General features: G+C 37.2%; 1 pseudogene; it reads left to right on the plus strand.

The window, feature by feature from the left end:
- Positions 1 to 15,054: 15,054 nt before the first annotated feature.
- LOC149170631 (antifungal protein ginkbilobin-like protein pseudogene) lies at positions 15,055 to 15,453 on the plus strand (annotated as a pseudogene).
- Positions 15,454 to 18,575: the final 3,122 nt, after the last annotated feature.

The following is an 18,575-nucleotide window of genomic DNA, read 5'->3' on the forward strand; positions in this document are numbered from 1 at the left end:
CAACTAGGATCTTCCTCATCCATATGGCCTCACATGCTGTCTGACTTGCAACCATGTACTCTACCTTTGTTGAACTGAGTGAAACTGATTCTACTGTACCAAGAAACTGCCACTGAACCAATACTGGAAATATCTCCTGATGTGATTTTCTGGTCGGATGGACTCCCTACCCAATATTCATTGGTGAGGCCTTGAAGCTTCACTCCCTCTATTCGTCTGTACCACAATCCATACTGAGAAGTGCCCCTGAAGTATCTCAATACATGCTTTGTTGCCTTCCAATGCAGCTTGGTAGGCCTAACCATTGCTTGACTAAGTTGATTAACTGTATAGCATAAATACGGTTGTGTGTTCACCAAGTACATGAGTGAACCCACAATCTTCCTGTAAATAATAGCTTCCACTACCTCTCCCGAAGTAGAATATTCCTTCCTCCAGTTACCAACTAGAGGAGTCTTCATAGGTTTGATGCTCTCCATGCAAAATCTCCTGAGTATCTCATTGGCATACTTTCCTTGAGACGCAAACAACTCCCCATCACCCTACCATACTTCCATGCCAGTAAGTAATGCATGAGCCCCAACTCCTTCATCTCAAACTCTTTTGCAAGGTCCTCCTCGCAAGACTTGATCAACTAATCATCACCTATTAGTATGATATCATAAACATAAATTACAATGATCAACAATTTACCTTCCACCACTATGTGGTATAGGTTCACATCTGCTTCACTCTTCATGAAGCCCAACCTAGTAAAGTAGCTGTCTATCCTCGTGTACCAACCACAAGGTGCTTGCTTCAGCCCATATAATGCTCTCTTGAGTCGACACACATAAGACCCACGATCGCAAGTTTCAAAACCTTCAGGTTGCTCTATGTACACCTATTCCTCAATCATGTCAATAAGGAAGGTTGTCTTTACATCCATATGATGTATTTTCCACCCCATCTATGCTGATAGTGCCAATATATATCTCATCGATGAGTACCTTGCACTTGGAGAAAAGGTATCATTATAGTCAATCCCCTCTACCTGTGAAAAGCCACAAGCCACAAATCTAGCCTTATGATTCTCCACACTACCATTTGTAGCTTGATTTACCTTGTAAATCAAACGAGAGCTCACCACATACTTATCCTCTGGTCTTGGGACCACATCCGAAACACTGTTACAAACTATGAAGTCATACTCCTCCATTATGGCATCAACCCAAACTGACTGTTGTACTGATTCCTCAAAGGAAGATGGCTTTGTCACAACACATCCACTCATAAGAGCCATGTATCTAGTGTACCTATCAGGTGACCTCCTCTATCTGCACTGTGATGTGGTTGCTCCCACATTCTCTCTAACATTCGACATCAATCTATCCGCCTCTTTGGTGCACTTTATCCCATCTCTGGAAGACTTTGCCTGAGTGGATGTCTCCACTCCCGAATCCTCTTCATGTGGCTGCTCCACATCAATTTGAGGCTCCTCAACCTTAGGAGCTAAAATATCCTCAACTGCATGTAGCTGAAGCTCCTTCTTAAGGGAAACTTGTATGGCCTTCTCCTCATTGAATCTGACATCCCTGCGAACCACTATCATCTTGCTAGTTAGAAAGCACACCCAATAGTTGTGAGGTGTATCATTGTACCCCATAAATATCCCCAACTTTTCTGTTGGATCAAGCTTCTTCTGTGCATATTTGGTCACATGGCAATATACCGATGACCCAAAATCCCCGAAGTGACCAACATCTGGCCTCTTACCGGAATAAGCCTGCTCTGATGTCTTCATCCTAAGTATCCGATGTGGGCTATGGTTTTGAACATAAACCATTGTGTTGTATGCCTTACATGGAAAATTTTAGGGTCTAATATTCACAATTGAGCTAATTTTCCATGGTTTTTCCAAAAACAAATTCGCCAATTTCCATTCTTTTCTAAAAATGATTCGCCCAAATTTTATAGTAAAAATTAATTTACCTTAGAAATTTCCAAAAATGTATAAGGGCTATATATAAAACTATTATAAATTTGCATGTTTTTACAAATATATCAATAAACATTTTATAATTTTCAATTTGGGGACTATTAAGATACGCCAAGGTTTCTAAACATTAAGACAAATTTTCATCCTTAAAATTTTCCTTGATGCCTTAGTGAACAAGTGTAGTGGGAGACCCTGATCACAGAACATCACCATTTCTGCCCCTACTATGCTTATGTTATTCCTCTTGGCCACCCCATTCTTCTGAGGGTTATGGGGTGCCATCAACTCCCGTTTAATCCTTTCCGCTGCACAGAGGTTCTTAAACTCATTTGATACATAATCACCACCATTATCACTCCATATATATTTAACCTTATTTCCCAACTCTTTCTCAACCAATAATTTAAATTCACAAAACTTTGTGAAAGTTTGATCCTTCTTCTGCATGAAAAATATCCAACATTTACGAGAAAAGTCATCAAAAAATATAACATAATACGTGTGTTTCGCTGTGGATGTTGTCGAGAAGTGTCCATAGACATCTGAATGGACTCACTCTAGAATAGGCTCTGCTCGATTGTCTCTATCATGAAAGGAAGACTTCGTGTATTTACCCAAAGCACACCATTTGCATGTATCAACTTGCTCTAGTGTACCTTTGGGCAAACTAGTGGAAATCTGTTACATGATCTTCAAAGCCCCATGATGCAAGTGGGCCAATTTCACGTGCCAAAACTCACCAACATCTCGCCTCTACACCATCTCTTCTTTCATGTTCAAAGCACCACAATCCTCTACCTCCAACTTATAGAGATTCTTCACCCAAATCCCTATCTTCTTTACTTGACCCGTGGATATGTGTTTAAGGAACACCTTTCCTTTTGAGAATATCACATCATAGCCTTTATCCTCAAGCATGGCATTTGATAACAATTTCTTCTTCAATCCAGGAACATACATAAAATTCTTCAAGGTGAGTGGAGCCCCATGCTCCCTCTAAAAAGTAACCATGCCCAATCTAGTAGCACTATACCTCCCGTCGTCACCCATCTTGATATGCATATGGAGAGCTTTCTCCTCCATGTAACTGAATAACTCCTTGTTGCCAGTCATGTTGCATGAAGCTCAACTATCTAAGTACCATTCAATTCCCATCATTGATGACACCATGCATGCAATGAGGGAAAAGTCCAATTTGAATTGAGAGGCCAAAGCCTCACCTGCTGGTCCTCCTTAGGACTTCTTCTTGGACTTCTTTAGTCGACAATTTGTAGCAAAATGGCCTAGCTCATGATAATGAAAGCATTTCGATTTCATCATGTATTTCTTCTTACCTCCATGGCAACAATCCGATTTGCAATGGGAAGCTTTCCATTTCCCCTTCTTCGCCCAATTGCTAAGGAAAAATTCTCTTCATCATTAGTCTTTGATGAAGAGCCATCCCTTTTGTTCCTCCCAATCTCCTCCTGCATCAAATCCGACCATAGTCGTTCCCAATCTAGCATCTTTTCCCGACCATTGACAAAGTCTTAATAACTATGCCAACTCTTTGGGAGTCCTAGAACAGAAAGACTCACCATATCATCCTCAACAATCATGATTCCAACACTTCCAAGTTCATCACGACATTAAGTGAACTTGGCCAAGTATTTTGGAATGCTCTCACCTTTCTCCATTTTGATTTTTCAAAGTTTGTCTTTCAGTGCCAATTTCATTTGGTCAATATTGTTCTGATACAAGTTTGTCAATTCTTTCCACACATCATACAATGTTTCCTTGCCATGGAGAATCAAGAAAATGTGGTGTCCAATTTCCTCAAGGATTATCTGGCTCGCCTTCGCCACACACTTCTTCCATTCGGCTAGATTCTATGCATCCGATGTTGCTAGCTTAGGAATGTCTTGATCAATGAATTCCTTCAAGCCATTATCCTCTAGCACAACCTCCATTCTATACCTCCAGGCTATAAACTTCGAGCTACCTGTTGGGAATCACGATTGCTGTTAGACCAAAACTCGCAGGTGTTAGTCAATGATCACATCACCAGAGATAAGGATCCATAAGAGGTTGTTAGTCCATGTCACGAAACACACAAGGAGAATTTTTTTATCCAATGTCCAATAATCTCCTTCCCAACGTGAGTCGGTTGTGTATCGAACTCGTGACCTATGGTCTGATACCACTTGTTGGGAATCACAATTGTCATTAGACCAAAACCCACAGGTGTTAGTCAATGATCACATCACCAAAGATAAGGATACCTAAGAGGAGATTATTCCATGTAATGAAAGACATAGGGAGCATTAGTTTATCCAATGTCCAACATTGCCTTCAAAGGCATACTCGAGCCGCAACCCATAGAATTCCATTTGCCAATCCTGAAGTATGTATTGCAAATTCGAATTTCACTTGTAACCCAAAACTCAAAACTTCGAAATCTCCTCTAGTATATTGATTTTAGCTCTGATACCATGTATAATTTCCTATAGATTAACAAGCTCATGCAATTTACTAAAGCACAGGACAAGAATCTACTTCTACTTTCACCCAACGGAAGCCAATAGATCGATGAAAACAATATGAACAAGAAGAACACAAATCAATGGAACATAACACACTAAGTTTTCCTGGGGAAAGCTATAACTCAAAACCCCAATATCTCTATGGAATTAAATTAGAAATATGAGTGAAGATAAAAATCTTTTTCTCACTAGAAAAATTCTACACAAGTATGCTTAACTCTCTACATCACAAGCCAACTATTAGCCAATACTTAGCCAATTTCCACTGCCTTCAAATCCCCTATTTTCTTGTGAAATTCCTAGGATGAATAACCCATATTTAAAGGGAATTCATGCTTCCAAAACTATGCAATCCAAACATAGGTCCTTTTATTGATTGCATGCATGATATTTACAACTCATTAAATTATACAACTAATAGTACACTATCCCTGCACTCTAGCCTCAACTGGGTCTTTTTCTGAACTGACATGCATGAGTTTCTCATGAGGGAATCTACGATTAACTGAAGTAACACATATGGATGCACTAGTGCACCAACTGACTGTAGTCCTCTATTAGTTCCACAAACAGTTAGAATTAATTTAATTGACCATAGCTCAGTAAACTGAGTTAATCTAATTACAACTCAATTAAACTCATCCTGGACCCCTAAAAGTCAGGGAGAACATATACATGACCACATAAATACTTCCAACTTGAAATTCCTAAGATAATTAAGTTAATTAAATGTAATTAACTATTTACATGTTTTTATGATAATAGATTTCAATTCTAATGCATAGCTTAATTCAAGACAAATTAAACTGGAATTTCTTGTTGCCATTTCTCAATACAATACCTATTGCAACATAAATAAATAAAGGAGGAACTAGTTTCACATTTCAAAGATATGCTCATAGAACCAATCATCAATAGGAATGGATTTATTTAGAGGATTATCTCTCGTGTCGCTCAATTATTCAATCAAGACCAAAATGAGGGTTTAATGAGAGAAATATATTTCTCATAAGTAGAAGAGGTAGTGATGGCTATGCTACTGAACAAGTTCCTATGATTAGATGAATTTACAACAATTTTTTTTTAGGCCCGTTCGAAGATCTTAGGTCCTGAAACTCATGCTTTAAGGGACGAATCTTGATAAACCCATAAGATATATACTAGAATTAATGTAACTCTAATTAATTTAATCCCCAAGGCTCATAGATCAGAAGACCCTAGTGGATTCTATGCAATTGCATTATGTAATATCATTTATAAAATTATCTCCTTTGTTATAGTCAGTCATTTAAAACCCTTGTTTAACAAGATCATATCCCTAGAGCAAAATAGGATTGTTGAAGGGAGAAAAATCTTGGACAATATTGTTATAGCCCATGAGGTTATTCATTCTTTAAGAAAATCCAAAAATTTGAGCACGTTAGTAAAGATCGACCTCTCTAAAGCATATGATATATTGGGATAAGAATATATTTTGGAGATTTTATCTGGCTTCAGATTTCCTCCACAATGGGTTTCTTAGATCAAATCCTTGATCCCTACCCTTTTCTATTCCATTTTGTTGAATGGTTTTCCATCCACACCTTTCAAACCACCCTGTGGCATTCGTCAAGGAGATACAATCTCCCCCTTTCTTTTCATTCTGGCAATGGAGGGTTTGGGTAGATACCTCAAAGCTATTGGTGTCCAAAATATCATAAAAGGAATTAGATTCTTTGGTGAGGATATCCCTGTTATGCACCAACAATTTGTTGATCATATTTTTATTTTCTTTCCAGACTCTCTAAAACAAGTGCATGCATCAAAATTCCTTTTTTTCGATTTTATGCAAGCCTCTAATTAATGGGGAAAATATAATGCTTTTTTATTTAGTACTAATCTAAGGGTTCAGGCTTACCTTTCTCACACTTGAATTTACGATCAAAACTCTACTTGTGAATTACCTAGGAGTCCCTTTCGTGATAAATTCTATAAAAATTTCTTGTTGGAAAGGAGTTCTTTAGAGAGTATTTGAGAAATTGTAGGGATGGGCTTTCATATCTATCATCGTAGCAAGTTGTCTTGTGCTAATCAATTTGGTACTCCTAGCCATACCTCAATACCATCTATCAGCGTTAACAACTCTTAAGTTCGTTAGCAATGACTTGTTTATGTATTCAAGAATTTTTTATGGATAGGAGCCCAAAATTCCAGGAAGTGGGCTTTAGTAGCATGGTAGAAATTTTGTAACTGAAAATATTGTTGAGGGATTAGGCCTTGAGATCATATGCTAATTTTTTTTTTAAGGAAAGTACCACTCATATGAGCTTTGGATCATAAGAGGAGACTTTAATCTTATTAAGTCATTCGAAGAGAAGAAATGAGGTGTGAGAAGATTGGATCTCAAAGAAACCTAATCTACTGATCTAATCCAAGGCTTAAGGCTAGTGGATTAGGAAACCGTTAGTGGAATATACACATGGAATAATCGATGTGGAACACATTAAATAATAAGTCACATGGATATATATCTAATCACAAAAGCCTTGTTAAATTGGGATATTTTTTTTGAAGAAAAAACCTTTGCCTGTCTAGGCTCGAAACATTGGCCAATTATATTAGAAATAGGCCTAAAAATTGCCCTTATAAATCAAAAAAATTGGTTTGAGAGTCTTGGGTTGTGTTATATTCTTTCCACAACTAGCCCACGTAGTTAACTGGGGGGTTAGGAGGGGGGCAAAGCCCCCCCTTCGCTGCATTGATTGTGTGGTGGGGGGAGTCACAGGGGGTTTGAGGGGTGCAGGTAACCCCATTCTATGGGGTTCGGGGTAGTGCCCCAAAAATTTTGGTTTTGGACCCTATGTTAGGTTGGGCAGACCTACCTATGGTTTTGTGCATGATTTTCGCACATGGTTTTGGATGCGATGGTTTTCAGTCCATGGTTATGGACGCGATGTTTTTTGGTCCATGGTATTGGATGCTTCGGCATGTATAAATATGTATTGTAACATTGAAAGGAAAATAATGAAAAATCAAGCTGGTAGTCCTAGTTTTAGGATCCAGGGGAAATCTCTGTGTATATGTGTTTTATGTGTTATGCTCTCGCATTTTTTATTTTCTATGTTTTAGAATTCGTATGTAGGTAATTTCTATACAGGGTTAAAACGTACATTTGGTATCAGAGCTATTTTTGGCTTCAAGGGGATGCCTTTATTGCTGAGGGGTTTCGCTCGGGCCTGTGGTAGACCCTGTTCAGTGGGAGATCTACGAGATTGACTTTGGTGGTGAAAGAAGATGGTGAGCAGTGGAAAGATAGAGATTGAGAAATTTAATGGTCAGAGTTTTGAGTTGTGGAAACTCAAGATGGAGGATCTGTTGGTGGATAAAGATCAGCGGATCGCAGTAGATCCGGGTACTAAACCAACTGGAGTGTCCAATGAAGAATGGAAGAAGTTGGATCGGAAGGCAAAGAGCACTGTCTCAGATTCAGTATTGCTGAATGTATCAAGGGGAGTTACGACGAAGGCTTTGTGGGACAAGTTAGGGACTTTGTACCAATCTAAGTCTTTGGTGAATAAACTGTTCTTACAAAAAAAGTTGTATAACCTGAGGATGAAAGACGGAGACTCGATGACAGAGCATTTGAATGCATTTAATACTATGGTAAGTCAGTTATCATCTATTGATATTAAAATTTCAGATGAAGATAAGTGCATCAATTTTTTGTGTTCTCTACTAGATTCATGGGATAGTCTAGTTATTGCAATAGGTACCAATGCAACTGCCTTGTAGTTTGATGAAATAGTCTCATCCTTGTTGACGGAGGAGATGAGACGAAAAAATATGGAGAGATAGAATAGTGATGCCTTGTTTGTACGAGGACAGACCCAGAAGAAAAACAAAAATAGGTCATCGAGTGGGAGATTTAAATCTAGAGGGAGATCTAAATCTCTAGGAAAACTTGTAAAGGTGGTGTGTTGGAAATGCGGAAAGGAAAGGCACTACAAAAGGGATTGTAAATCTAAAACTTCTCATAAAGGAAAGGGACATGATGATGCTCCTTCTGCAGAGGTGAAAACCACCTTAGATGAAGGTGGGGATGTGTACTTGGCTTCTTCAAGTACACATTTAGATCATGAGGCATGGTTGATTGACTCAGGTGAATCCTTTCACTTCACTCCCCATAGAGAGTGGTTCTGTGAGTATGAGAAATATACTGGTGGTGATGTATTCTTGGGGGATGAGAAGAAGGCTATAATCATTGGTCATAGAAAAGTAAAGTTGAAGTTGCAAGGTGGAAGGGTTAGAACACTTCCAGGTGTTCTGCATATTCTTGCATTAGCCAGAAATCTGATTTATGTAAGCAAGCTGGATGATGCAGGTGTAAAAATAATGTTCAAGAAGGATACCTGCAAGATGGTTCGGGGAGCACTGGTATTGGTGTGGGAAGTTCAGATTGGAACTTTGTACAAGCTGCAAGGTACCACTGTTGTTTATGGGCGCAACAGTTCTGTGGTTCCTGAAAGTGGAACAGAAAATCTTGTGGTCTCTAGAGAGAAGACCATGTTGTGGCATCAAAGGCTTGGACATATTGGAGAGAAGGGCCTTTGAATACTTCATGGTAAAGGTATGGTAGAAGGTATGAGTAATAGCTCTCTGGATTTTGATTTCTGTGAAAATTGTGTATATGGGAAGCAGGATTGGGTGAGTTTTCCCTCTAGTGGTAAAAGGGCAAAACAGATATTAGAGCTTGTGCACAGTGATGTGTTTGGACCTGTGAAGGTTCCATAAATGGGTAAGTCTGTGTACTATGTATCATTTATAGATGACTTCTCAAGGAATACATGGATATATTTCCTTAAGAAGAAATCTGAAGTCCTTGACAGGTTTAAAGAATTTAAGGCTTTGGTGGAAAATCAGATAGAGAAGAAGATAAAGGTGCTAAGTACAGATAACGGTGGAGAGTTTTGCAGTAAGGAATTTGAAGAACTCTATAAGAAGTGTGGTATAGCATGACATAAGACTACTCCATATACACCTAAACAAAATGGAGTTGCAGAAAGAATGAACAAGACGTTGATGGAAAGGGCAAGAAGCAAGCTCAATGGTGCTGGGTTAGGATAGGAATTTTAGGCAGAGGCGGTGGAGACAACATGTTACCTAGTCAATAGATCACCTTCATTAGCATTGGAGAATAAGACTCCAGAGGAGGTATGGACTGGTAAGAAATCCTCTCTTGCACATCTGAGGGTATTTGGATGTGATGCATATGTACATGTTCCAAAGGAGAAACGAACCAAGTTGGATAGTAAATATGAAAAGTGCATCTTTATTGGGTATAAGGATGGTTTAAAGGGTTATAAGGTTTGGAACCCAGTAACATGGAAGGTTGTGTATAGCTGAGATGTGGTGTTCAAAGAGGTAAAAGATGTTATTAAAAATGAAGTCCAACCAAAGGAACCTGAGAAGATAGAGTATGAGCTAAAGGAGGAATAATCAGACTCTACAGCAGAGGAGGAATCAGAAGATGAAGAGCCACAAACTCCGGGTGTGAGAAGATTAGTTGGAGAAAGAAGGCATCTAGAAAGGTATAGTCCATCTGCTTTTTGTTCAAATTTTGCTTTATCTATTACTGATGATGATCCCAGAACTGAGAAGGAAGTAGTAGATTTAGAGGATGGAAAAATATGGAAAGAGGCCATGGTTGATAAAATGGCATCTTTGCACAAAAATGAGGCTTGGGATCTGGTGGAGTTTCCGGCTAGAAGGAAACCCATTGGTAGCAAATGGGTGTTCAAGAAGAAGACAAATGCAGAAGGAAATATGGAGAAATACAAAGCTCGGTTGGTAGCAAAAGGTTATTCCCAGGTGTCAGGAATTGATTTTGGTGATATTTTTTCTCCTGTTGCCAAGGTAGCTTCTATTAGATTACTTTTATCTGTTGCTGCTGCTTTTGATTTTGAGGTAGAATAGATGGATGTGAAGACAACATTTCTTCATGGGGATCTGGAAGAGGAGATCTACATGAAGCAACCTGAAGGCTTTGCGATGAAGGGTAAGAAAGAGTTGGTATGCAAGTTAAAGAAGTCTCTGTATGGGTTAAAATAGTCACCAAGGATGTGGTATCAGAAATTTGATACATTTATATTGGGACTTGGCTTTACCAGAAGAAAAGTAGATCACTGTGTGTATTTTAAATTAATTGGTGACCATGTTATTTATCTGGTATGTATGTGGATGATATGTTGCTGGTTGGAAATGACAAAGAAGTTATCCAAGATTTGAAGACCCAATTGTCCTCCAAATTCGACATGAAACATCTTGGTGCTACAAATTATATTTTGGGCATGGAAATTAAAAGAGATCGGGCAAAGAAGAAGCTCTAGTTAAACCATAGGAAGTATGTCGAGACAATATTGCAGAGGTTTAATATGCAGGATAGTAAACCTATGAAGGTTCCTATTCCTGTAGGTGTAAAGTTATCTGCTAAACAGTGTCCCAAGACACAAGAAGAGGAAGAGGATATGTCCCGTGTTCCATATGCAATTGTAGTCGCTAGCCTGATGTATGCGATGGTTTGTACTAGACCGGACATTGCACATGCAATGAGAGAATTGAGTAGGTTTATGTCAAAACCAGGGAAGGAGCATTGGACAGCCGTGAAGAGGGTTTTCAGGGATTTGCGTGGCACTAATGATTATGGTTTGTGCTACTAAGGAAGACCAGGATTGGACAGATTTTTGGATATTCATGGCTTTGTTGATGCAGACTAGGCTGGAGATCTGGATCAAAGAACATTTACAAGTGGGTATGTGTTTAACCTATTTTGAGGTGCAGTCAGTTGGATGAGTAAGAAACAATCTATAGTGGCACTATCAACTACAGAGGCAGAATACATGGCAGCCACTCATGCAAGCAAGGAAGCAGTTTGGTTGCAGAGATTGTGTTCAAGTATGGGGTTAGTACAGGGTTATTATAGGGAGCTATAAGGATAGACTGTGACAACCAAAGTGCAATTTTCTTGGCAAAGAACCCTGCTTACCATTCAAAGACAAATCACATTGATGTTCAATATCACTTTTGAGGGATATGATAGAAGACAAAAAGGTGTTGCTGGTAAAGGTGGACACTTTGAAGAATACTGCAGATGCATTGACAAAATCTGTGAGCTTTGAGAAGTTCTCTTGGTGGAGAGAAACAATGGGCATTGCAGGGCTGGATAAATGACTAAGATCTCTTGTGGCCCCTTATGGAAAGAAAACAAGAAGTGGGAGAATGTTGGGTTGTGTTATATTCTTTCCACAACTAGCCCATGTAGTTAACGAGGGGGTTAGAAGGGGGCAGAGCCCCCCCTTCGTTGAACCGATTGCATAGCGGGGGGTTTCATAGGGGGTTTGAGGGGTGCGGGTAACCCCACTCTATGGGGTCCGGGGCATCGCCCCGATTTTTTTTGGTTTTGGACCATATGTTAGGTTAAGCGGACCTACCTATGGTTTTGTGCATGATTTTCACACATGGTTTTGGAGGTGATGGTTTTCAGTACATGGTTTTGGACTCGATGGTTTTTGGTCCATGGTATTGGATGCTTCGGCATGTATAAATATGTATTGTAACATTGAAAGGAAAATAATGAAAAATCGAGCAGGTAGTCCCAGTTTTGGGATCCAGGGGAAAATCTCCGTGTATATGTGTTTTATGTGTTATGCTCTCACATTGTTTATTTTCTGTGTTTTAGAATTCGTATGCAGGTAATTTTTGTACGGGGTTAAAACCTACAGATAGATTTTGGATGCATGATACAAAATTCATTTGCAAAGCCCATGAATGGTAGGAATATACTAATGTAGAAGGAAAATAACGCATACACTCATTCCAACTCAAGCAGAAAGAGTTGAAGAAGAAGATAAAAGACTAGAGCCACATTGATTTTTGGCACATTTTGAATGAAAAACATGAGATAGAAAACCACATGCAATAAGTACAACAATGAATAATCTCTAAGGGGTGTCGAAGTCTCTAATAATAGAAAAAGGGCAGCTAGTAAAGGAGATAGAATAAAGAGCAAAACAAGAGGAGACTCTATGAAAACAAAAGTCGTGTGAAATGGCTAAGAGAAGGAGAGTGTAATAGTAAATTTTTCCACAAGACCATGATTAAGAATAGAAAACATAATATAATTTTCTCTATAAAATATAGAGTCTGCGAATCGCTATTGCAACATAAATAAATAGAGGAGGAACCAGTTTCACATTTCAAAGATATGTTCATAGAACCAATCATCCATAGGAAGGGATCTATTTAGAGGATTATCTCTTGTATCCCTCAATTGGTCAATCAAGACCAAAATGAGGGTTTAATGAGAGAAATATATTTCTCATAAGTAGCAAAGGTAGTGATGACCATGCTACCGAACAAGGCCCTAGGATTAGATGAATTCACATTAGACTTTTTCAAGCTCGTTGAAAGATCTTATGTCCTGAAACTCATGCTTTAGTGGATGAATCTTGATAGACCCATAGGGTATCGACTAGACTTAATGATACTCTCATTAGTTTAATCCCCAAGGCTTGTAGATTAGAAGACCCTAATGGATTCTATGCAATTGCATTATGTAATATCATTTATAAAATTATCTCCTATGTTATAAAGGGTCATTTAAAATCCTTGCTTAAAAATATAATATCCCCATAACAAACTAGGTTTGTTGAAGGTATAAAAATATTGGACAATATTGTTATAGCCCATGAGGTCAGTGATTCTTTAAGAGAATCTAGAAATACGGGCATGTTAGTAAATATGGATCTCTCTAAAGCCTATGATAGATTGGGCTAGGAATATCTTTTAGATATTTTATCTAGCTTCAAATTTCCTCCACAATGGGTTTCTTAGATCAAATCCTTGATCTCTACACTGTTCTATTCCATTTTGCTGAATGGTTCACCGTCCACACCTTTCAATCTGCCATGTGGCCTTCGTCAAGGAGATCTAATCTCTGCCTTTCTTTTTATTTTGGTAGTGGAGGGTTTCAGTAGATACCTCAAAGCTATTGGTATCCAAAATATCATAAAAGGAATTAGAATCTTTGGTGCGGATCTCCCCTTTACCCACCAACAATTTGTTGATGATATTTTTCTCTTTTTCCAAGCCTCTCTAAAAGAGGTGCATGTATTGAAATTCCTTCTTTTTGATTTTATGAAAGCCTCTAATTAATGGCGAAAAATCTAATGTTCTTTTAGTTAGTACTAATCCAATGGTTCAGACCCACCTTGCTTGCACTCTTGAATTTAAGATCAATACTCTACTGGTGAATTACCTAGGAGTCCCTTTGATTATAAATTCTCTAAAAATTGCTTGTTGGAAAGGATGCTTTAGAGAATCTCTAAGAAATTGCAGGGACGAGCTTCCATATCTCTCATCGTAGAAAATTGTCTGGTGCTAATCAAGTTGGTACTCCAAGCCATACCTCAATACCAGCGATCAGTGTTAACAACTCCTAAATCTATTAGCAATGTACTTATTTATGTATTCAGGAATTTTTTATGGAGAGGAGCCCAAAATTCCAGGATGTGGGCTTTAATAGCATGGTAGAAACTTTGTACCGCAAAAAATTGTTGAGGGATTAGACCTCTAAGATCTGCTGCTAAATAAAATATTTGGGGAAATGTTATGGTTGCAATGACTCCATAGTGGAACAAACTTGTGGAAACAAATTTGTAACATAAAATATAGGCCTAACCTCTCATAGGTAGAACAATTAAACACTGCAAGCTTCTCGTGCAGCTCATCGATTGAGAATTTCGCCCATCAAATAGAGAATAGATTAAAAATAGAATAATAATTATAGATTTAATAATAATAATAATAATAATAATAATAATAATAATAATAATAATAGATTTTCTATAATAAATAATAAAATAGTAAATTAAAATATGAATAAGTCCTTCTAACTTGTAAGGTGTGGAAACACATTTTTTTTTAATGAAATACATACCTTTCATAATATTAAAATGTTATTCTAACCTTATTTTTGAGAAATCACTGATACATGCATGTGAAAGAATAAATAAAAAATAAATAAAAAACAAAATACATCCTTTTCATAACACTAAAATATCTGAACCAAAATGTTATTCTAACCTTATTTTTGAGAAATCGCTTATTCATACATGTGAAAGCATAAATCCAAATATAAATATAAATATAAATATAAATATAAATATAAATATATATATAAAACACTGAAATATCATTATTCTAACCTTATTTTTGAGAAATCACTCATTTATGCAAGTGAAAGAATAAATCCAAAATATATATATATATATATATATATATTCTTTTCCTAATATTAAAATATCATTTTAATGATGATTTTGAATATAGCGTGAGAAGAAATGAATCCAAAGTGAAAATTTTCATGTTTGTTTCTGTATGTGACTAAGCATGCCAACCATTCACAACCATGCCCCATGAGGGCTATAAAACGGGGGTGTCAGATAAGGATTTCAATAACGTTTGGCATTTGAGGTGATTATTATTATTAGAGGTGATATTATTTTATTTGAGGCAGCCATGGCGAAGAGACCATTTAGCTTTGTTTTACCTCTAATGTTACTGTTGACATTGGCGAGCGCACAGAATACAACCATGCTGTGGAATTACTGTAATGTGGTAAAATTCCCATTGTCCAGTCCTTTCTACGTTACTCTACTAACCCTGCTCGTAGCGCTGGAAGATAACACGGGCTATGACGGTTGGTTCTACCAGACGTCGATTCCAGGCAACGGGGGCACAACCACTGCCTACGGGCAAGCATCCTGCAATAGCGCACTATACCTTCCGGATGAGTGCAAAGCCTGCCTTTATAACCTAGTCAACGACTACATGTTTCGCATTTGCGGCCTTGCAATCGGTGCTCAGTTTGGATTGGTTGACTGCTACATGCGCTACGAGCAGTACCCGTTCTTTTAATATCAACAGAGTTCTGCTCATTAAAAATTGCCAAGGAACCTCATCTCTGTAGTGTTATTGCTGGCCTATTTGATGTTATTTAGTGATGCGTAGTCAGTATGGTTCATCTTCAGACAAGGAACCTCATCTCTGTAGTGATATTGTTTACATATTTCTTCTATGTTATGCTTCATCTCTATAGTGATATTGCTTACCTATTTGATGCTTTATGTCTAGCTTATCACTGTTATAGTTTGTAAATCGTGTTGTAGTATGTGGTGTGGTCTTTCCATGTAATTTTTAGTTATAATGGAATAACTAACATTAATTAGTAATTAGTTATGTGGTGTGGTCTTTTTATGTAAATGTTACTTATAATGGAATAGCTAACATTATTAGTTATTAGTTATGTGGTGTCGTCTTTTCATGTAAATGTTAGTTATATGGCTTTTTTTGTTTAGGCTGGAAAGTGGTTGAAAAGGTATCTTCTCATTTATCTTATATTTTTATTAATGTTATGATATCATCTGCTTTATTCTATAATTTTATTAATGCTATCTTTTAATAAAATCTAGATATATGAATGCTAAAGAGGAAAATCCAATGGTATATTTTTCTACTCAAACATATGGTTCTACCAATAATTTTCTTCCAGAACAGGAGGGCAAACATATATATAGTTAATTTCCATTCTAAATTTATGCATTAAAAATTTGAGTCATTTTAGGGAGTATTATTTTGTCCCATGGTTATATCATCAACCTTTTTATAAGATAGCTCACCTACTTGGTATACATATCCACTGAAAAAGTTTGATGAGGTTGAATTTCTTATGCACTTTATGTTAGACCTAGTTCACAAGTAAAACATTGTTTACATGAATATGTCTAGTGTATACACTGTCATCAGGGGGCCTGTGTTGACCTCCCAGCTAAGGTGATAATCAGTCAAATCTATAATTATGTTTGAACCCTAAATTGCTTCTTGAAATCAGAATCCTATGGAGTGATATAAGTTATAACATAAGAAATTGTCTCCATAGATCTAATATCTCAATCAAAATGACATACCAAACTAATTAAAAATGCCTACACACACAAGAACACCAACATTAGTAGAGATTGTGGGTATCATTGTGTAGACTCATGTCCAAATCTCATGGAGGATGTGTTCACCACTAAGGTACCAAAATATAAATTTATAGCATTGATGAGGCCTTGGGATTCTCTAATTTTTGCCAATCAACCAGACAAAAAAAATTACAAACTCTTAATATCAAAACTGGGGTTCGTAGCTCCCCACCAATTAAACGAAAAATGTTTACATTCCCCAAAAAAAACACATAAACTCTAGTACAAACATATCAAGCATAATTAAATATCCATATCTGAGTTTAAATATTTAACACATTGCTCATTTATGTAACCCCAAATCCGCTTTAAATGGGTCTTTATGAGTGTTCACCTTCAATATACCTAATTGCATTATCTAGAGTCAACAAACTAGATTTCTTCCATACTCTGGCGCATACATAGAGATCACCCATAGATACAGGTCTGGATTTATTTTGTGCAACAAAACAAATGAAGATGCTTTTTTTTCCAATTGCACCTTACAAAGGACAAATTAAAAACATAAAATAGAATTAGAATAGAGAGTTGACCAGCAAAGGAAAATGTGGTAGAAGTTGTAGAGTGTATAGCTTCTTCCTAACTTTCAAAAGCCCTAAGTGAAGTATAATTGTGTGGACATGCACATATATATACATGAAGAGTTTAGGGTGATCATAATAAAATCATAGTGGGTTGTTGATAATAGGATGATTTCTTTCTTATTACAATTATGCACACTCGTTAAGGTGCAATGTTTCCAACCCCATGTACATAGTTTCCATATCATTCCGAGAGTTGGTATGAATAGTTTTAGCGAAACCTTGGACCCAATAACCATAGCTTGCATTTTCTTATATATATATATTGTTATCAACTCTCTTGGTAGTCTTTCACTGTCATGAGAAAAAACTAATTAAAATTTCCTACACACACAATAACACCAACATTAGTAGTGGTTATGGGTATAATTGTGGAGACTCATGTTCGATTCTCATGGAGGATGTGTTTCCCCACTAAGGTACCAAAATATAAATTTACAACATTAATGAGGCAGTGGAATCCTATACCTTTTTCCAATCAATCAAACAAAATAATTTACAATCACTTAACATTGAATATGGGGTTCATAGATCCCCACCAATTAGACAAAAAGGTTTACATGTTCGAAAAAAAGACACATCAACTCTAGTACAAACATATCAAACATAACTAAATATGCACATCTGAGTTTCAATATTTGACACCTTGCTCATTTATGTAACTCAAGACCCAATTAAATGTGTCTTTACCAGTGTTCACCTTTAATATACCCAATTTCATTATCTAGAGTCAACACACTAGTTTTCTTCCATACTCCAGTGCATACATAGAGATAACCCACAATTACAGGTGCTATGGAGTGCAAGTGAATTTCTTGTGTGCAACAAAATAAACGACGAAGGTTTTTTTCTTCAAGAATACAAATTAAAAACATAAAATGGAATTAGAACATAGGGTTTACCTACAAAGTAAATTGTGGTAGTAGTTGTAAAGCGTATATCTTTTGCCTAACTTTCATAAGCCCTCAGTGAAGGATAGGTGAGTGGACATACAAATATATATACATGAAGTGTATAGGGTGGTCATAATAAAATCATAGTGGGTTGTTGATAATGGGTGTTGGCTTATGGGGGTCTGACTGAGGTTCGAAGTTATTTAGCCAAACAAATCCCTACATTGCCGACCCTTTTGGCATCAGCACACAGAGCACGAACTGAAGTCTCACTCGAAGTAGTATTGGGGGATGCTGGAACCAAGTTTCCACACCCTTGAGATGTCTGTGATGTCAATTTAGTCCAACTATGTCTGTCTTCGTGCAAGTCGTTTCACGCACTGTTCCAACCTTTAATACCTTCGCGGTATGTTATAAGCGTCTTTCCCGCAACCCTAACCAGGGGCTAAGATGCTTTCGTGCTACTATGGCCACGAACTGCACTATTTCCCCAAACTACATCACATATCTTACTTATATTCTTAACAAACCTTAGTCAA

This window comes from Pinus tabuliformis, chromosome 4_2 (assembly GCF_031772625.1).
Source record: "Pinus tabuliformis cultivar Carrire ecotype Pingquan chromosome 4_2, CPIR1, whole genome shotgun sequence".
Taxonomy (NCBI): domain Eukaryota; kingdom Viridiplantae; phylum Streptophyta; class Pinopsida; order Pinales; family Pinaceae; genus Pinus; species Pinus tabuliformis.